The 17,072-nt window shown below is 46.6% G+C and overlaps 26 non-coding genes across 26 annotated transcripts; all 26 read right to left on the bottom strand.

The window, feature by feature from the left end:
- Window positions 1-299: 299 nt before the first annotated feature.
- TRNAY-GUA (transfer RNA tyrosine (anticodon GUA)) lies at window positions 300-398 on the bottom strand. The gene is made up of 2 exons: window positions 362-398; window positions 300-335 (listed from the first exon to the last, which is right to left on the bottom strand). It is a non-coding gene; the product is annotated as a tRNA-Tyr (tRNA).
- Window positions 399-1,319: 921 nt separating this feature from the next.
- TRNAY-GUA (transfer RNA tyrosine (anticodon GUA)) lies at window positions 1,320-1,418 on the bottom strand. Its single transcript has 2 exons — window positions 1,382-1,418; window positions 1,320-1,355 (listed from the first exon to the last, which is right to left on the bottom strand). It is a non-coding gene; the product is annotated as a tRNA-Tyr (tRNA).
- Window positions 1,419-2,346: 928 nt separating this feature from the next.
- TRNAY-GUA (transfer RNA tyrosine (anticodon GUA)) lies at window positions 2,347-2,445 on the bottom strand. The gene is made up of 2 exons: window positions 2,409-2,445; window positions 2,347-2,382 (listed from the first exon to the last, which is right to left on the bottom strand). It is a non-coding gene; the product is annotated as a tRNA-Tyr (tRNA).
- A 106-nt stretch (window positions 2,446-2,551) lies between these two features.
- On the bottom strand, window positions 2,552-2,624 carry TRNAA-AGC (transfer RNA alanine (anticodon AGC)). Its single transcript has one exon. It is a non-coding gene; the product is annotated as a tRNA-Ala (tRNA).
- A 740-nt stretch (window positions 2,625-3,364) lies between these two features.
- On the bottom strand, window positions 3,365-3,463 carry TRNAY-GUA (transfer RNA tyrosine (anticodon GUA)). Its single transcript has 2 exons — window positions 3,427-3,463; window positions 3,365-3,400 (listed from the first exon to the last, which is right to left on the bottom strand). It is a non-coding gene; the product is annotated as a tRNA-Tyr (tRNA).
- Window positions 3,464-3,569: 106 nt separating this feature from the next.
- On the bottom strand, window positions 3,570-3,642 carry TRNAA-AGC (transfer RNA alanine (anticodon AGC)). Its single transcript has one exon. It is a non-coding gene; the product is annotated as a tRNA-Ala (tRNA).
- A 944-nt stretch (window positions 3,643-4,586) lies between these two features.
- TRNAA-AGC (transfer RNA alanine (anticodon AGC)) lies at window positions 4,587-4,659 on the bottom strand. Its single transcript has one exon. It is a non-coding gene; the product is annotated as a tRNA-Ala (tRNA).
- Window positions 4,660-5,603: 944 nt separating this feature from the next.
- Window positions 5,604-5,676, bottom strand: TRNAA-AGC (transfer RNA alanine (anticodon AGC)). The gene has a single exon. It is a non-coding gene; the product is annotated as a tRNA-Ala (tRNA).
- Window positions 5,677-6,620: 944 nt separating this feature from the next.
- On the bottom strand, window positions 6,621-6,693 carry TRNAA-AGC (transfer RNA alanine (anticodon AGC)). The gene has a single exon. It is a non-coding gene; the product is annotated as a tRNA-Ala (tRNA).
- A 739-nt stretch (window positions 6,694-7,432) lies between these two features.
- TRNAY-GUA (transfer RNA tyrosine (anticodon GUA)) lies at window positions 7,433-7,531 on the bottom strand. The gene is made up of 2 exons: window positions 7,495-7,531; window positions 7,433-7,468 (listed from the first exon to the last, which is right to left on the bottom strand). It is a non-coding gene; the product is annotated as a tRNA-Tyr (tRNA).
- Window positions 7,532-7,637: 106 nt separating this feature from the next.
- On the bottom strand, window positions 7,638-7,710 carry TRNAA-AGC (transfer RNA alanine (anticodon AGC)). Its single transcript has one exon. It is a non-coding gene; the product is annotated as a tRNA-Ala (tRNA).
- Window positions 7,711-8,448: 738 nt separating this feature from the next.
- Window positions 8,449-8,547, bottom strand: TRNAY-GUA (transfer RNA tyrosine (anticodon GUA)). Its single transcript has 2 exons — window positions 8,511-8,547; window positions 8,449-8,484 (listed from the first exon to the last, which is right to left on the bottom strand). It is a non-coding gene; the product is annotated as a tRNA-Tyr (tRNA).
- Window positions 8,548-9,465: 918 nt separating this feature from the next.
- On the bottom strand, window positions 9,466-9,564 carry TRNAY-GUA (transfer RNA tyrosine (anticodon GUA)). Its single transcript has 2 exons — window positions 9,528-9,564; window positions 9,466-9,501 (listed from the first exon to the last, which is right to left on the bottom strand). It is a non-coding gene; the product is annotated as a tRNA-Tyr (tRNA).
- A 917-nt stretch (window positions 9,565-10,481) lies between these two features.
- On the bottom strand, window positions 10,482-10,580 carry TRNAY-GUA (transfer RNA tyrosine (anticodon GUA)). The gene is made up of 2 exons: window positions 10,544-10,580; window positions 10,482-10,517 (listed from the first exon to the last, which is right to left on the bottom strand). It is a non-coding gene; the product is annotated as a tRNA-Tyr (tRNA).
- A 106-nt stretch (window positions 10,581-10,686) lies between these two features.
- TRNAA-AGC (transfer RNA alanine (anticodon AGC)) lies at window positions 10,687-10,759 on the bottom strand. The gene has a single exon. It is a non-coding gene; the product is annotated as a tRNA-Ala (tRNA).
- A 737-nt stretch (window positions 10,760-11,496) lies between these two features.
- Window positions 11,497-11,595, bottom strand: TRNAY-GUA (transfer RNA tyrosine (anticodon GUA)). Its single transcript has 2 exons — window positions 11,559-11,595; window positions 11,497-11,532 (listed from the first exon to the last, which is right to left on the bottom strand). It is a non-coding gene; the product is annotated as a tRNA-Tyr (tRNA).
- A 106-nt stretch (window positions 11,596-11,701) lies between these two features.
- On the bottom strand, window positions 11,702-11,774 carry TRNAA-AGC (transfer RNA alanine (anticodon AGC)). The gene has a single exon. It is a non-coding gene; the product is annotated as a tRNA-Ala (tRNA).
- Window positions 11,775-12,513: 739 nt separating this feature from the next.
- On the bottom strand, window positions 12,514-12,612 carry TRNAY-GUA (transfer RNA tyrosine (anticodon GUA)). The gene is made up of 2 exons: window positions 12,576-12,612; window positions 12,514-12,549 (listed from the first exon to the last, which is right to left on the bottom strand). It is a non-coding gene; the product is annotated as a tRNA-Tyr (tRNA).
- Window positions 12,613-12,718: 106 nt separating this feature from the next.
- Window positions 12,719-12,791, bottom strand: TRNAA-AGC (transfer RNA alanine (anticodon AGC)). Its single transcript has one exon. It is a non-coding gene; the product is annotated as a tRNA-Ala (tRNA).
- Window positions 12,792-13,529: 738 nt separating this feature from the next.
- On the bottom strand, window positions 13,530-13,628 carry TRNAY-GUA (transfer RNA tyrosine (anticodon GUA)). Its single transcript has 2 exons — window positions 13,592-13,628; window positions 13,530-13,565 (listed from the first exon to the last, which is right to left on the bottom strand). It is a non-coding gene; the product is annotated as a tRNA-Tyr (tRNA).
- Window positions 13,629-13,734: 106 nt separating this feature from the next.
- TRNAA-AGC (transfer RNA alanine (anticodon AGC)) lies at window positions 13,735-13,807 on the bottom strand. The gene has a single exon. It is a non-coding gene; the product is annotated as a tRNA-Ala (tRNA).
- A 739-nt stretch (window positions 13,808-14,546) lies between these two features.
- On the bottom strand, window positions 14,547-14,645 carry TRNAY-GUA (transfer RNA tyrosine (anticodon GUA)). The gene is made up of 2 exons: window positions 14,609-14,645; window positions 14,547-14,582 (listed from the first exon to the last, which is right to left on the bottom strand). It is a non-coding gene; the product is annotated as a tRNA-Tyr (tRNA).
- Window positions 14,646-14,751: 106 nt separating this feature from the next.
- Window positions 14,752-14,824, bottom strand: TRNAA-AGC (transfer RNA alanine (anticodon AGC)). The gene has a single exon. It is a non-coding gene; the product is annotated as a tRNA-Ala (tRNA).
- A 939-nt stretch (window positions 14,825-15,763) lies between these two features.
- TRNAA-AGC (transfer RNA alanine (anticodon AGC)) lies at window positions 15,764-15,836 on the bottom strand. Its single transcript has one exon. It is a non-coding gene; the product is annotated as a tRNA-Ala (tRNA).
- Window positions 15,837-16,575: 739 nt separating this feature from the next.
- On the bottom strand, window positions 16,576-16,674 carry TRNAY-GUA (transfer RNA tyrosine (anticodon GUA)). The gene is made up of 2 exons: window positions 16,638-16,674; window positions 16,576-16,611 (listed from the first exon to the last, which is right to left on the bottom strand). It is a non-coding gene; the product is annotated as a tRNA-Tyr (tRNA).
- A 106-nt stretch (window positions 16,675-16,780) lies between these two features.
- On the bottom strand, window positions 16,781-16,853 carry TRNAA-AGC (transfer RNA alanine (anticodon AGC)). The gene has a single exon. It is a non-coding gene; the product is annotated as a tRNA-Ala (tRNA).
- Window positions 16,854-17,072: the final 219 nt, after the last annotated feature.

The raw sequence follows: 17,072 nt of genomic DNA, 5'->3' as shown, positions 1-17,072 counted from the left end.
GGCCACTGAGCTATGAAAGGATACCCCACAAGAGTCTTTTTTGGCCTTTGATCCTCAACCCTACCCAGCTGAACTCTGTAACTCTTTCTAGCAAGCTGCCCGACTCCCCTTTTTTAATTAAGTCAGGGTAACAGTAATAGGTAATTACCCTGGCAGGTAGAAGCCCAAAAATGGTTTGCCAGAGATGTGGGCCGTTTTCCACTAAAGCGGTGGAGTAAGGAAGACGCTGTTGTATCATGGGATGCAAACGGGAAAGGGTCAACAAGAAAGACGGTGTGTTATCAACGTGACGTAAAAGTTCCTTCGAGCCGGAATCGAACCAGCGACCTAAGGATTACAGTTTTCTCAACATTTTGTCAATCTACAGTCCTCCGCTCTACCAGCTGAGCTATCGAAGGATACCCCAGCTAAGGTTTTGCCAGCCTTTGATCCTCATTCCTAGCGAGCGGAAGGTGCAGAAAATGAGTGTTTGTCTCTGGGGTTCAAGATGGAAAAGCATGTGTGTGGAGGATGCGGGCATAGATCCCGCTACCTCTCGCATGCTAAGCGAGCGCTCTACCATTTGAGCTAATCCCCCATCTATACACAACTGCACAAGAGACGCGGGCGGATGAGCGGAACTGCGATGTCAGAGTTAACGATGGAACGCCACACAGTTTCATTGGAATGGAGGACTGTGTATTTTACAACATTTCTTTTGTCTTCACAGAGTGTTGAGCAAGGGGTCAACAAAAAGTAGGAATTTTAGAAAGGTGTGATACAACCTGTAAAAAGTAATCAGACTCCCAAAAGTGGAAGCAGACAAAACGGGTCGCTAGAGGTATTAAGTCAAATACAAAGCACTTTGTCTTCAAACAAAGTAGTGGGCTGCTGCCAATAAGGGTCGCTACTGACTTTAGTTCTTCTCCAATGACCTAGTAGATGGAATGGAAAGTGGGAGATAGCACTCTTGCCCTTGTTGCTTTTTTTTTTTTTTGCTCTGGACTGAGGTGCAGTGAGGCTAAAAAGGGGGAACTTGATGGCCACTGAGCTATGAAAGGATACCCCACAAGAGTCTTTTTTGGCCTTTGATCCTCAACCCTACCCAGCTGAACTCTGTAACTCTTTCTAGCAAGCTGCCCGACTCCCTTTTTTTAATTGAGTCAGGGTAACAGTAATAGGTAATTACCCTGGCAGGTAGAAGCCCAAAAATGGTTTGCCAGAGATGTGGGCCGTTTTCCACTAAAGCGGTGGAGTAAGGAAGACGCTGTTGTATCATGGGATGCAAACGGGAAAGGGTCAACAAGAAAGACGGTGTGTTATCAACGTGACGTAAAAGCTCCTTCGAGCCGGAATCGAACCAGCGACCTAAGGATTACAGTTTTCTCAACATTTTGTCAATCTACAGTCCTCCGCTCTACCAGCTGAGCTATCGAAGGATACCCCAGCTAAGGTTTTGCCAGCCTTTGATCCTCATTCCTAGCGAGCGGAAGGTGCAGAAAATGAGTGTTTGTCTCTGGGGTTCAAGATGGAAAAGCATGTGTGTGGAGGATGCGGGCATCGATCCCGCTACCTCTCGCATGCTAAGCGAGCGCTCTACCATTTGAGCTAATCCCCAATCTATACACAACTGCGCAAGAGACGCGGGCGGATGAGCGGAACTGCGATGTCAGAGTTAACGATGGAACGCCACACAGTTTAATTGGAATGGAGGACTGTGTATTTTACAACATTTCTTTTGTCTTCACAGAGTGTTGAGCAAGGGGTCAACAAAAAGTAGGAATTTTAGAAAGGTGTGATACAACCTGTAAAAAGTAATCAGACTCCCAAAAGTGGAAGCAGACAAAACGGACAAAACGGGTCGCTAGAGGTATTAAGTCAAATACAAAGCACTTTGTCTTCAAACAAAGTAGTGGGCTGCTGCCAATAAGGGTCGCTACTGACTTTAGTTCTTCTCCAATGACCTAGTAGATGGAATGGAAAGTGGGAGAAAGCACTCTTGCCCTTGTTGCTTTTTTTTTTTTGCTCTGGACTGAGGTGCAGTGAGGCTAAAAAGGGGGAACTTGATGGCCACTGAGCTATGAAAGGATACCCCACAAGAGTCTTTTTTGGCCTTTGATCCTCAACCCTACCCAGCTGAACTCTGTAACTCTTTCTAGCAAGCTGCCCGACTCCCCTTTTTTAATTGAGTCAGGGTAACAGTAATAGGTAATTACCCTGGCAGGTAGAAGCCCAAAAATGGTTTGCCAGAGATGTGGGCCGTTTTCCACTAAAGCGGTGGAGTAAGGAAGACGCTGTTGTATCATGGGATGCAAACGGGAAAGGGTCAACAAGAAAGACGGTGTGTTATCAACGTGACGTAAAAGCTCCTTCGAGCCGGAATCGAACCAGCGACCTAAGGATCACAGTTTTCTCAACATTTTGTCAATCTACAGTCCTCCGCTCTACCAGCTGAGCTATCGAAGGATACCCCAGCTCAGGTTTTGCCAGCCTTTGATCCTCATTCCTAGCGAGCGGAAGGTGCAGAAAATGAGTGTTTGTCTCTGGGGTTCAAGATGGAAAAGCATGTGTGTGGAGGATGCGGGCATCGATCCCGCTACCTCTCGCATGCTAAGCGAGCGCTCTACCATTTGAGCTAATCCCCCATCTATACACAACTGCGCAAGAGACGCGGGCGGATGAGCGGAACTGCGATGTCAGAGTTAACGATGGAACGCCACACAGTTTCATTGGAATGGAGGACTGTGTATTTTACAACATTTCTTTTGTCTTCACAGAGTGTTGAGCAAGGGGTCAACAAAAAGTAGGAATTTTAGAAAGGTGTGATACAACCTGTAAAAAGTAATCAGACTCCCAAAAGGGGAAGCAGACAAAACGGGTCGCTAGAGGTATTAAGTCAAATACAAAGCACTTTGTCTTTAAACAAAGTAGTGGGCTGCTGCCAATAAGGGTCGCTACTGACTTTAGTTCTTCTCCAATGACCTAGTAGATGGAATGGAAAGTGGGAGATAGCACTCTTGCCCTTGTTGCTTTTTTTTTTTTGCTCTGGACTGAGGTGCAGTGAGGCTAAAAAGGAGGAACTTGATGGCCACTGAGCTATGAAAGGATACCCCACAAGAGTCTTTTTTGGCCTTTGATCCTCAACCCTACCCAGCTGAACTCTGTAACTCTTTCTAGCAAGCTGCCCGACTCCCCTTTTTTAATTGAGTCAGGGTAACAGTAATAGGTAATTACCCTGGCAGGTAGAAGCCCAAAAATGGTTTGCCAGAGATGTGGGCCGTTTTCCACTAAAGCGGTGGAGTAAGGAAGACGCTGTTGTATCATGGGATGCAAACGGGAAAGGGTCAACAAGAAAGACGGTGTGTTATCAACGTGACGTAAAAGTTCCTTCGAGCCGGAATCGAACCAGCGACCTAAGGATTACAGTTTTCTCAACATTTTGTCATTCTACAGTCCTCCGCTCTACCAGCTGAGCTATCAAAGGATACCCCAGCTAAGGTTTTGCCAGCCTTTGATCCTCATTCCTAGCGAGCGGAAGGTGCAGAAAATGAGTGTTTGTCTCTGGGGTTCAAGATGGAAAAACATGTGTGTGGAGGATGCGGGCATCGATCCCGCTACCTCTCGCATGCTAAGCGAGCGCTCTACCATTTGAGCTAATCCCCCATCTATACACAACTGCGCAAGAGATGCGGGCGGATGAGCGGAACTGCGATGTCAGAGTTAACGATGGAACGCCACACAGTTTCATTGGAATGGAGGACTGTGTATTTTACAACATTTCTTTTGTCTTCACAGAGTGTTGAGCAAGGGGTCAACAAAAAGTAGGAATTTTAGAAAGGTGTGATACAACCTGTAAAAAGTAATCAGACTCCCAAAAGTGGAAGCAGACAAAACGGGTCGCTAGAGGTATTAAGTCAAATACAAAGCACTTTGTCTTCAAACAAAGTAGTGGGCTGCTGCCAATAAGGGTCGCTACTGACTTTAGTTCTTCTCCAATGACCTAGTAGATGGAATGGAAAGTGGGAGATAGCACTCTTGCCCTTGTTGCTTTTTTTTTGTGCTCTGGACTGAGGTGCAGTGAGGCTAAAAAGGGGGAACTTGATGGCCACTGAGCTATGAAAGGATACCCCACAAGAGTCTTTTTTGGCCTTTGATCCTCAACCCTACCCAGCTGAACTCTGTAACTCTTTCTAGCAAGCTGCCCGACTCCCCTTTTTTAATTGAGTCAGGGTAACAGTAATAGGTAATTACCCTGGCAGGTAGAAGCCCAAAAATGGTTTGCCAGAGATGTGGGCCGTTTTCCACTAAAGCGGTGGAGTAAGGAAGACGCTGTTGTATCATGGGATGCAAACGGGAAAGGGTCAACAAGAAAGACGGTGTGTTATCAACGTGACATAAAAGTTCCTTCGAGCCGGAATCGAACCAGCGACCTAAGGATTACAGTTTTCTCAACATTTTGTCAATCTACAGTACTCCGCTCTACCAGCTGAGCTATCGAAGGATACCCCAGCTAAGGTTTTGCCAGCCTTTGATCCTCATTCCTAGCGAGCGGAAGGTGCAAAAAATGAGTGTTTGTCTCTGGGGTTCAAGATGGAAAAGCATGTGCGTGGAGGATGCGGGCATCGATCCCGCTACCTCTCGCATGCTAAGCGAGCGCTCTACCATTTGAGCTAATCCCCCATCTATACACATCTGCGCAAGAGACGCGGGCGGATGAGCGGAACTGCGATGTCAGAGTTAACGATGGAACGCCACACAGTTTCATTGGAATGGAGGACTGTGTATTTTACAACATTTCTTTTGTCTTCACAGAGTGTTGAGCAAGGGGTCAACAAAAAGTAGGAATTTTAGAAAGGTGTGATACAACCGGTAAAAAGTAATCAGACTCCCAAAAGTGGAAGCAGACAAAACGGGTTGCTAGAGGTATTAAGTCAAATACAAAGCACTTTGTCTTCGAACAAAGTAGTGGGCTGCTGCCAATAAGGGTCGCTACTGACTTTAGTTCTTCTCCAATGACCTAGTAGATGGAATGGAAAGTGGGAGATAGCACTCTTGCCCTTGTTGCTTTTTTTTTGTGCTCTGGACTGAGGTGCAGTGAGGCTAAAAAGGGGGAACTTGATGGCCACTGAGCTATGAAAGGATACCCCACAAGAGTCTTTTTTGGCCTTTGATCCTCAACCCTACCCAGCTGAACTCTGTAACTCTTTCTAGCAAGCTGCCCGACTCCCCTTTTTTAATTGAGTCAGGGTAACAGTAATAGGTAATTACCCTGGCAGGTAGAAGCCCAAAAATGGTTTGCCAGAGATGTGGGCCGTTTTCCACTAAAGCGGTGGAGTAAGGAAGACGCTGTTGTATCATGGGATGCAAACGGGAAAGGGTCAACAAGAAAGACGGTGTGTTATCAACGTGACGTAAAAGTTACTTCGAGCCGGAATCGAACCAGCGACCTAAGGATTACAGTTTTCTCAACATTTTGTCAATCTACAGTCCTCCGCTCTACCAGCTGAGCTATCGAAGGATACCCCAGCTAAGGTTTTGCCAGCCTTTGATCCTCATTCCTAGCGAGCGGAAGGTGCAGAAAATGAGTGTTTGTCTCTGGGGTTCAAGATGGAAAAGCATGTGTGTGGAGGATGCGGGCATCGATCCCGCTACCTCTCGCATGCTAAGCGAGCGCTCTACCATTTGAGCTAATCCCCCATCTATACAAATCTGCGCAAGAGACGCGGGCGGATGAGCGGAACTGCGATGTCAGAGTTAACGATGGAACGCCACACAGTTTCATTGGAATGGAGGACTGTGTATTTTACAACATTTCTTTTCTCTTCACAGAGTGTTGAGCAAGGGGTCAACAAACAGTAGGAATTTTAGAAAGGTGTGATACAACCGGTAAAAAGTAATCAGACTCCCAAAAGTGGAAGCAGACAAAACGGGTCGCTAGAGGTATTAAGTCAAATACAAAGCACTTTGTCTTCAAACAAAGTAGTGGGCTGCTGCCAATAAGGGTCGCTACTGACTTTAGTTCTTCTCCAATGACCTAGTAGATGGAATGGAAAGTGGGAGATAGCACTCTTGCCCTTGTTGCTTTTTTTTTGTGCTCTGGACTGAGGTGCATTGAGGCTAAAAAGGGGGAACTTGATGGCCACTGAGCTATGAAAGGATACCCCACAAGAGTCTTTTTTGGCCTTTGATCCTCAACCCTACCCAGCTGAACTCTGTAACTCTTTCTAGCAAGCTGCCCGACTCCCCTTTTTCAATTGAGTCAGGGTAACAGTAATAGGTAATTACCCTGGCAGGTAGAAGCCCAAAAATGGTTTGCCAGAGATGTGGGCCGTTTTCCACTAAAGCGGTGGAGTAAGGAAAACGCTGTTGTATCATGGGATGCAAACGGGAAAGGGTCAACAAGAAAGATGGTGTGTTATCAACGTGACGTAAAAGTTCCTTTGAGCCGGAATCGAACCAGCGACCAAAGGATTACAGTTTTCTCAACATTTTGTCAATCTACAGTCCTCCGCTCTTCCAGCTGAGCTATCGAAGGATACCCCAGCTAAGGTTTTGCCAGCCTTTGATCCTCATTCCTAGCGAGCGGAAGGTGCAGAAAATGAGTGTTTGTCTCTGGGGTTCAAGATGGAAAAGCATGTGTGTGGAGGATGCGGGCATCGATCCCGCTACCTCTCGCATGCTAAGCGAGCGCTCTACCATTTGAGCTAATCCCCCATCTATACACATCTGCGCAAGAGACGCGGGCGGATGAGCGGAACTGCGATGTCAGAGTTAACGATGGAACGCCACACAGTTTCATTGGAATGGAGGACTGTGTATTTTACAACATTTCTTTTGTCTTCACAGAGTGTTGAGCAAGGGGTCAACAAAAAGTAGGAATTTTAGAAAGGTGGGATACAACCGGTAAAAAGTAATCAGACTCCCAAAAGTGGAAGCAGACAAAACGGGTCGCTAGAGGTATTAAGTCAAATACAAAGCACTTTGTCTTCAAACAAAGTAGTGGGCTGCTGCCAATAAGGGTCGCTACTGACTTTAGTTCTTCTCCAATGACCTAGTAGATGGAATGGAAAGTGGGAGATAGCACTCTTGCCCTTGTTGCTTTTTTTTTGTGCTCTGGACTGAGGTGCAGTGAGGCTAAAAAGGGGGAACTTGATGGCCACTGAGCTATGAAAGGATACCCCACAAGAGTCTTTTTTGGCCTTTGATCCTCAAACCTACCCAGCTGAACTCTGTAACTCTTTCTAGCAAGCTGCCCGACTCCCCTTTTTTAATTGAGTCAGGGTAACAGTAATAGGTAATTACCCTGGCAGGTAGAAGCCCAAAAATGGTTTGCCAGAGATGTGGGCCGTTTTCCACTAAAGCGGTGGAGTAAGGAAGACGCTGTTGTATCATGGGATGCAAACGGGAAAGGGTCAACAAGAAAGACGGTGTGTTATCAACGTGACGTAAAAGTTCCTTCGAGCCGGAATCGAACCAGCGACCTAAGGATTACAGTTTTCTCAACATTTTGTCAATCTACAGTCCTCCGCTCTACCAGCTGAGCTATCGAAGGATACCCCTGTTAAGGTTATGCCAGCCTTTGATCCTCATTCCTAGCGAGCGGAAGGTGCAGAAAATGAGTGTTTGTCTCTGGGGTTCAAGATGGAAAAGCATGTGTGTGGAGGATGCGGGCATCGATCCCGCTACCTCTCGCATGCTAAGCGAGCGCTCTACCATTTGAGCTAATCCCCCATCTATACACAACTGCGCAAGAGACGCGGGCGGATGAGCGGAACTGCGATGTCAGAGTTAACGATGGAACGCCACACAGTTTCATTGGAATGGAGGACTGTGTATTTTACAACATTTCTTTTGTCTTCACAGAGTGTTGAGCAAGGGGTCAACAAAAAGTAGGAATTTTAGAAAGGTGTGATACAACCGGTAAAAAGTAATCAGACTCCCAAAAGTGGAAGCAGACAAAACGGGTCGCTAGAGGTATTAAGTCAAATACAAAGCACTTTGTCTTCAAACAAATTAGTGGGCTGCTGCCAATAAGGGTCGCTACTGACTTTAGTTCTTCTCCAATGACCTAGTAGATGGAATGGAAAGTGGGAGATAGCACTCTTGCCCTTGTTGCTTTTTTTTGTGCTCTGGACTGAGGTGCAGTGAGGCTAAAAAGGGGGAACTTGATGGCCACTGAGCTATGAAAGGATACCCCACAAGAGTCTTTTTTGGCCTTTGATCCTCAACCCTACCCAGCTGAACTCTGTAACTCTTTCTAGCAAGCTGCCCGACTCCCCTTTTTTAATTGAGTCAGGGTAACAGTAATAGGTAATTACCCTGGCAGGTAGAAGCCCAAAAATGGTTTGCCAGAGATGTGGGCCGTTTTCCACTAAAGCGGTGGAGTAAGGAAGACGCTGTTGTATCATGGGATGCAAACGGGAAAGGGTCAACAAGAAAGACGGTGTGTTATCAACGTGACGTAAAAGTTCCTTCGAGCCGGAATCGAACCAGCGACCTAAGGATTACAGTTTTCTCAACATTTTGTCAATCTACAGTCCTCCGCTCTACCAGCTGAGCTATCGAAGGATACCCCAGCTAAGGTTTTGCCAGCCTTTGATCCTCATTCCTAGCGAGCGGAAGGTGCAGAAAATGAGTGTTTGTCTCTGGGGTTCAAGATGGAAAAGCATGTGTGTGGAGGATGCGGGCATCGATCCCACTACCTCTCACATGCTAAGCGAGCGCTCTACCATTTGAGCTAATCCCCCATCTATACACATCTGCGCAAGAGACGCGGGCGGATGAGCGGAACTGCGATGTCAGAGTTAACGATGGAACGCCACACAGTTTCATTGGAATGGAGGACTGTGTATTTTACAACATTTCTTTTGTCTTCACAGAGTGTTGAGCAAGGGGTCAACAAAAAGTAGGAATTTTAGAAAGGTGTGATACAACCGGTAAAAAGTAATCAGACTCCCAAAAGTGGAAGCAGACAAAACGGGTCGCTAGAGGTATTAAGTCAAATACAAAGCACTTTGTCTTCAAACAAAGTAGTGGGCTGCTGCCAATAAGGGTCGCTACTGACTTTAGTTCTTCTCCAATGACCTAGTAGATGGAATGGAAAGTGGGAGATAGCACTCTTGCCCTTGTTGCTTTTTTTTTGTGCTCTGGACTGAGGTGCAGTGAGGCTAAAAAGGGGGAACTTGATGGCCACTGAGCTATGAAAGGATACCCCACAAGAGTCTTTTTTGGCCTTTGATCCTCAACCCTACCCAGCTGAACTCTGTAACTCTTTCTAGCAAGCTGCCCGACTCCCCTTTTTTAATTGAGTCAGGGTAACAGTAATAGGTAATTACCCTGGCAGGTAGAAGCCCAAAAATGGTTTGCCAGAGATGTGGGCCGTTTTCCACTAAAGCGGTGGAGTAAGGAAGACGCTGTTGTATCATGGGATGCAAACGGGAAAGGGTCAACAAGAAAGACGGTGTGTTATCAACGTGACGTAAAAGTTCCTTCGAGCCGGAATCGAACCAGCGACCTAAGGATTACAGTTTTCTCAACATTTTGTCAATCTACAGTCCTCCGCTCTACCAGCTGAGCTATCGAAGGATACCCGAGCTAAGGTTTTGCCAGCCTTTGATCCTCATTCCTAGCGAGCGGAAGGTGCAGAAAATGAGTGTTTGTCTCTGGGGTTCAAGATGGAAAAGCATGTGTGTGGAGGATGTGGGCATCGATCCCGCTACCTCTCGCATGCTAAGCGAGCGCTCAACCATTTGAGCTAATCCCCCATCTATACACAACTGCGCAAGAGACGCGGGCGGATGAGCGGAACTGCGATGTCAGAGTTAACGATGGAACGCCACACAGTTTCATTGGAATGGAGGACTGTGTATTTTACAACATTTCTTTTGTCTTCACAGAGTGTTGAGCAAGGGGTCAACAAAAAGTAGGAATTTTAGAAAGGTGTGATACAACCGGTAAAAAGTAATCAGACTCCCAAAAGTGGAAGCAGACAAAACGGGTCGCTAGAGGTATTAAGTCAAATACAAAGCACTTTGTCTTCAAACAAAGTAGTGGGCTGCTGCCAATAAGGGTCGCTACTGACTTTAGTTCTTCTCCAATGACCTAGTAGATGGAATGGAAAGTGGGAGATAGCACTCTTGCCCTTGTTGCTTTTTTTTGTGCTCTGGACTGAGGTGCAGTGAGGCTAAAAAGGGGGAACTTGATGGCCACTGAGCTATGAAAGGATACCCCACAAGAGTCTTTTTTGGCCTTTGATCCTCAACCCTACCCAGCTGAACTCTGTAACTCTTTCTAGCAAGCTGCCCGACTCCCCTTTTTTAATTGAGTCAGGGTAACAGTAATAGGTAATTACCCTGGCAGGTAGAAGCCCAAAAATGGTTTGCCAGAGATGTGGGCCGTTTTCCACTAAAGCGGTGGAGTAAGGAAGACGCTGTTGTATCATGGGATGCAAACGGGAAAGGGTCAACAAGAAAGACGGTGTGTTATCAACGTGACGTAAAAGTTCCTTCGAGCCGGAATCGAACCAGCGACCTAAGGATTACAGTTTTCTCAACATTTTGTCAATCTACAGTCCTCCGCTCTACCAGCTGAGCTATCGAAGGATACCCCTGTTAAGGTTATGCCAGCCTTTGATCCTCATTCCTAGCGAGCGGAAGGTGCAGAAAATGAGTGTTTGTCTCTGGGGTTCAAGATGGAAAAGCATGTGTGCGGAGGATGCGGGCATCGATCCCGCTACCTCTCGCATGCTAAGCGAGCGCTCTACCATTTGAGCTAATCCCCCATCTATACACAACTGCGCAAGAGACGCGGGCGGATGAGCGGAACTGCGATGTCAGAGTTAACGATGGAACGCCACACAGTTTCATTGGAATGGAGGACTGTGTATTTTACAACATTTCTTTTGTCTTCACAGAGTGTTGAGCAAGGGGTCAACAAAAAGTAGGAATTTTAGAAAGGTGTGATACAACCGGTAAAAAGTAATCAGACTCCCAAAAGTGGAAGCAGACAAAACGGGTCGCTAGAGGTATTAAGTCAAATACAAAGCACTTTGTCTTCAAACAAAGTAGTGGGCTGCTGCCAATAAGGGTCGCTACTGACTTTAGTTCTTCTCCAATGACCTAGTAGATGGAATGGAAAGTGGGAGATAGCACTCTTGCCCTTGTTGCTTTTTTTGTGCTCTGGACTGAGGTGCAGTGAGGCTAAAAAGGGGGAACTTGATGGCCACTGAGCTATGAAAGGATACCCCACAAGAGTCTTTTTTGGCCTTTGATCCTCAACCCTACCCAGCTGAACTCTGTAACTCTTTCTAGCAAGCTGCCCGACTCCCCTTTTTTAATTGAGTCAGGGTAACAGTAATAGGTAATTACCCTGGCAGGTAGAAGCCCAAAAATGGTTTGCCAGAGATGTGGGCCGTTTTCCACTAAAGCGGTGGAGTAAGGAAGACGCTGTTGTATCATGGGATGCAAACGGGAAAGGGTCAACAAGAAAGACGGTGTGTTATCAACGTGACGTAAAAGTTCCTTCGAGCCGGAATCGAACCAGCGACCTAAGGATTACAGTTTTCTCAACATTTTGTCAATCTACAGTCCTCCGCTCTACCAGCTGAGCTATCGAAGGATACCCCAGCTAAGGTTTTGCCAGCCTTTGATCCTCATTCCTAGCGAGCGGAAGGTGCAGAAAATGAGTGTTTGTCTCTGGGGTTCAAGATGGAAAAGCATGTGTGTGGAGGATGCGGGCATCGATCCCGCTACCTCTCACATGCTAAGCGAGCGCTCTACCATTTGAGCTAATCCCCCATCTATACACATCTGCGCAAGAGACGCGGGCGGATGAGCGGAACTGCGATGTCAGAGTTAACGATGGAACGCCACACAGTTTCATTGGAATGGAGGACTGTGTATTTTACAACATTTCTTTTGTCTTCACAGAGTGTTGAGCAAGGGGTCAACAAAAAGTAGGAATTTTAGAAAGGTGTGATACAACCGGTAAAAAGTAATCAGACTCCCAAAAGTGGAAGCAGACAAAACGGGTCGCTAGAGGTATTAAGTCAAATACAAAGCACTTTGTCTTCAAACAAAGTAGTGGGCTGCTGCCAATAAGGGTCGCTACTGACTTTAGTTCTTCTCCAATGACCTAGTAGATGGAATGGAAAGTGGGAGATAGCACTCTTGCCCTTGTTGCTTTTTTTTTGTGCTCTGGACTGAGGTGCAGTGAGGCTAAAAAGGGGGAACTTGATGGCCACTGAGCTATGAAAGGATACCCCACAAGAGTCTTTTTTGGCCTTTGATCCTCAACCCTACCCAGCTGAACTCTGTAACTCTTTCTAGCAAGCTGCCCGACTCCCCTTTTTTAATTGAGTCAGGGTAACAGTAATAGGTAATTACCCTGGCAGGTAGAAGCCCAAAAATGGTTTGCCAGAGATGTGGGCCGTTTTCCACTAAAGCGGTGGAGTAAGGAAGACGCTGTTGTATCATGGGATGCAAACGGGAAAGGGTCAACAAGAAAGACGGTGTGTTATCAACGTGACGTAAAAGTTCCTTCGAGCCGGAATCGAACCAGCGACCTAAGGATTACAGTTTTCTCAACATTTTGTCAATCTACAGTCCTCCGCTCTACCAGCTGAGCTATCGAAGGATACCCGAGCTAAGGTTTTGCCAGCCTTTGATCCTCATTCCTAGCGAGCGGAAGGTGCAGAAAATGAGTGTTTGTCTCTGGGGTTCAAGATGGAAAAGCATGTGTGTGGAGGATGCGGGCATCGATCCCGCTACCTCTCGCATGCTAAGCGAGCGCTCTACCATTTGAGCTAATCCCCCATCTATACACAACTGCGCAAGAGACGCGGGCGGATGAGCGGAACTGCGATGTCAGAGTTAACGATGGAACGCCACACAGTTTCATTGGAATGGAGGACTGTGTATTTTACAACATTTCTTTTGTCTTCACAGAGTGTTGAGCAAGGGGTCAACAAAAAGTAGGAATTTTAGAAAGGTGTGATACAACCGGTAAAAAGTAATCAGACTCCCAAAAGTGGAAGCAGACAAAACGGGGCGCTAGAGGTATTAAGTCAAATACAAAGCACTTTGTCTTCAAACAAAGTAGTGGGCTGCTGCCAATAAGGGTCGCTACTGACTTTAGTTCTTTTCCAATGACCTAGTAGATGGAATGGAAAGTGGGAGATAGCACTCTTGCCCTTGTTGCTTTTTTTTGTGCTCTGGACTGAGGTGCAGTGAGGCTAAAAAGGGGGAACTTGATGGCCACTGAGCTATGAAAGGATACCCCACAAGAGTCTTTTTTGGCCTTTGATCCTCAACCCTACCCAGCTGAACTCTGTAACTCTTTCTAGCAAGCTGCCCGACTCCCCTTTTTTAATTGAGTCAGGGTAACAGTAATAGGTAATTACCCTGGCAGGTAGAAGCCCAAAAATGGTTTGCCAGAGATGTGGGCCGTTTTCCACTAAAGCGGTGGAGTAAGGAAGACGCTGTTGTATCATGGGATGCAAACGGGAAAGGGTCAACAAGAAAGACGGTGTGTTATCAACGTGACGTAAAAGTTCCTTCGAGCCGGAATCGAACCAGCGACCTAAGGATTACAGTTTTCTCAACATTTTGTCAATCTACAGTCCTCCGCTCTACCAGCTGAGCTATCGAAGGATACCCCAGCTAAGGTTTTGCCAGCCTTTGATCCTCATTCCTAGCGAGCGGAAGGTGCAGAAAATGAGTGTTTGTCTCTGGGGTTCAAGATGGAAAAGCATGTGTGTGGAGGATGCGGGCATCGATCCCGCTACCTCTCACATGCTAAGCGAGCGCTCTACCATTTGAGCTAATCCCCCATCTATACACATCTGCGCAAGAGACGCGGGCGGATGAGCGGAACTGCGATGTCAGAGTTAACGATGGAACGCCACACAGTTTCATTGGAATGGAGGACTGTGTATTTTACAACATTTCTTTTGTCTTCACAGAGTGTTGAGCAAGGGGTCAACAAAAAGTAGGAATTTTAGAAAGGTGTGATACAACCGGTAAAAAGTAATCAGACTCCCAAAAGTGGAAGCAGACAAAACGGGTCGCTAGAGGTATTAAGTCAAATACAAAGCACTTTGTCTTCAAACAAAGTAGTGGGCTGCTGCCAATAAGGCTCGCTACTGACTTTAGTTCTTCTCCAATGACCTAGTAGATGGAATGGAAAGTGGGAGATAGCACTCTTGCCCTTGTTGCTTTTTTTTTGTGCTCTGGACTGAGGTGCAGTGAGGCTAAAAAGGGGGAACTTGATGGCCACTGAGCTATGAAAGGATACCCCACAAGAGTCTTTTTTGGCCTTTGATCCTCAACCCTACCCAGCTGAACTCTGTAACTCTTTCTAGCAAGCTGCCCGACTCCCCTTTTTTAATTGAGTCAGGGTAACAGTAATAGGTAATTACCCTGGCAGGTAGAAGCCCAAAAATGGTTTGCCAGAGATGTGGGCCGTTTTCCACTAAAGCGGTGGAGTAAGGAAGATGCTGTTGTATCATGGGATGCAAACGGGAAAGGGTCAACAAGAAAGACGGTGTGTTATCAACGTGACGTAAAAGTTCCTTCGAGCCGGAATCGAACCAGCGACCTAAGGATTACAGTTTTCTCAACATTTTGTCAATCTACAGTCCTCCGCTCTACCAGCTGAGCTATCGAAGGATACCCTAGCTAAGGTTTTGCCAGCCTTTGATCCTCATTCCTAGCGAGCGGAAGGTGCAGAAAATGAGTGTTTGTCTCTGGGGTTCAAGATGGAAAAGCATGTGTGTGGAGGATGCGGGCATCGATCCCGCTACCTCTCGCATGCTAAGCGAGCGCTCAACCATTTGAGCTAATCCCCCATCTATACACAACTGCGCAAGAGACGCGGGCGGATGAGCGGAACTGCGATGTCAGAGTTAACGATGGAACGCCACACAGTTTCATTGTAATGGAGGACTGTGTATTTTACATTTCTTTTGTCTTCACAGAGTGTTGAGCAAGGGGTCAACAGAAAGTAGGAATTTTAGAAAGGTGTGATACAACCGGTAAAAAGTAATCAGACTCCCAAAAGTGGAAGCAGACAAAACGGGTCGCTAGAGGTATTAAGTCAAATACAAAGCACTTTGTCTTCAAACAAAGTAGTGGGCTGCTGCCAATAAGGGTCGCTACTGACTTTAGTTCTTCTCCAATGACCTAGTAGATGGAATGGAAAGTGGGAGATAGCACTCTTGCCCTTGTTGCTTTTTTTGTGCTCTGGACTGAGGTGCAGTGAGGCTAAAAAGGGGGAACTTGATGGCCACTGAGCTATGAAAGGATACCCCACAAGAGTCTTTTTTGGCCTTTGATCCTCAACCCTACCCAGCTGAACTCTGTAACTCTTTCTAGCAAGCTGCCCGACTCCCCTTTTTTAATTGAGTCAGGGTAACAGTAATAGGTAATTACCCTGGCAGGTAGAAGCCCAAAAATGGTTTGCGAGAGATGTGGGCCGTTTTCCACTAAAGCGGTGGAGTAAGGAAGACGCTGTTGTATCATGGGATGCAAACGGGAAAGGGTCAACAAGAAAGACGGTGTGTTATCAACGTGACGTAAAAGTTCCTTCGAGCCGGAATCGAACCAGCAACCTACGGATTACAGTTTTCTCAACATTTTGTCAATTTACAGTCCTCCGCTCTACCAGCTGAGCTATCGAAGGATACCCCAGCTAAGGTTTTGCCAGCCTTTGATCCTCATTCCTAGCGAGCGGAAGGTGCAGAAAATGAGTGTTTGTCTCTGGGGTTCAAGATGGAAAAGCATGTGTGTGGAGGATGCGGGCATCGATCCCGCTACCTCTCGCATGCTAAGCGAGCGCTCTACCATTTGAGCTAATCCCCCATCTATACACAACTGCGCAAGAGACGCGGGCGGATGAGCGGAACTGCGATGTCAGAGTTAACGATGGAACGCCACACAGTTTCATTGGAATGGAGGACTGTGTATTTTACAACATTTCTTTTGTCTTCACAGAGTGTTGAGCAAGGGGTCAACAAAAAGTAGGAATTTTAGAAAGGTGTGATACAACCGGTAAAAAGTAATCAGACTCCCAAAAGTGGAAGCAGACAAAACGGGTCGCTAGAGGTATTAAGTCAAATACAAAGCACTTTGTCTTCAAACAAAGTAGTGGGCTGCTGCCAATAAGGGTCGCTACTGACTTTAGTTCTTCTCCAATGACCTAGTAGATGGAATGGAAAGTGGGAGATAGCACTCTTGCCCTTGTTGCTTTTTTTTTGTGCTCTGGACTGAGGTGCAGTGAGGCTAAAAAGGGGGAACTTGATGGCCACTGAGCTATGAAAGGATACCCCACAAGAGTCTTTTTTGGCCTTTGATCCTCAACCCTACCCAGCTGAACTCTGTAACTCTTTCTAGCAAGCTGCCCGACTCCCCTTTTTTAATTGAGTCAGGGTAACAGTAATAGGTAATTACCCTGGCAGGTAGAAGCCCAAAAATGGTTTGCCAGAGATGTGGGCCGTTTTCCACTAAAGCGGTGGAGTAAGGAAGACGCTGTTGTATCATGGGATGCAAACGGGAAAGGGTCAACAAGAAAGACGGTGTGTTATCAACGTGACGTAAAAGTTCCTTCGAGCCGGAATCGAACCAGCGACCTAAGGATTACAGTTTTCTCAACATTTTGTCAATCTACAGTCCTCCGCTCTACCAGCTGAGCTATCGAAGGATACCCCAGCTAAGGTTTTGCCAGCCTTTGATCCTCATTCCTAGCGAGCGGAAGGTGCAGAAAATGAGTGTTTGTCTCTGGGGTTCAAGATGGAAAAGCATGTGTGTGGAGGATGCGGGCATCGATCCCGCTACCTCTCGCATGCTAAGCGAGCGCTCTACCATTTGAGCTAATCCCCCATCTATACACATCTGCGCAAGAGACGCGGGCGGATGAGCGGAACTGCGATGTCAGAGTTAACGATGGAACGCCACACAGTTTCATTGGAATGGAGGACTGTGTATTTTACAACATTTCTTTTGTCTTCACAGAGTGTTGAGCAAGGGGTCAACAAAAAGTAGGAATTTTAGAAAGGTGTGATACAACCGGTAAAAAGTAATCAGACTCCCAAAAGTGGA

The sequence above is a fragment of the Hyperolius riggenbachi genome, chromosome 4, assembly GCF_040937935.1.
Source record: "Hyperolius riggenbachi isolate aHypRig1 chromosome 4, aHypRig1.pri, whole genome shotgun sequence".
In the NCBI taxonomy this organism is placed as follows: domain Eukaryota; kingdom Metazoa; phylum Chordata; class Amphibia; order Anura; family Hyperoliidae; genus Hyperolius; species Hyperolius riggenbachi.
Note: the sequence above shows the minus strand (reverse complement) of the source record. Positions and strands in the feature narration are given on the sequence as shown.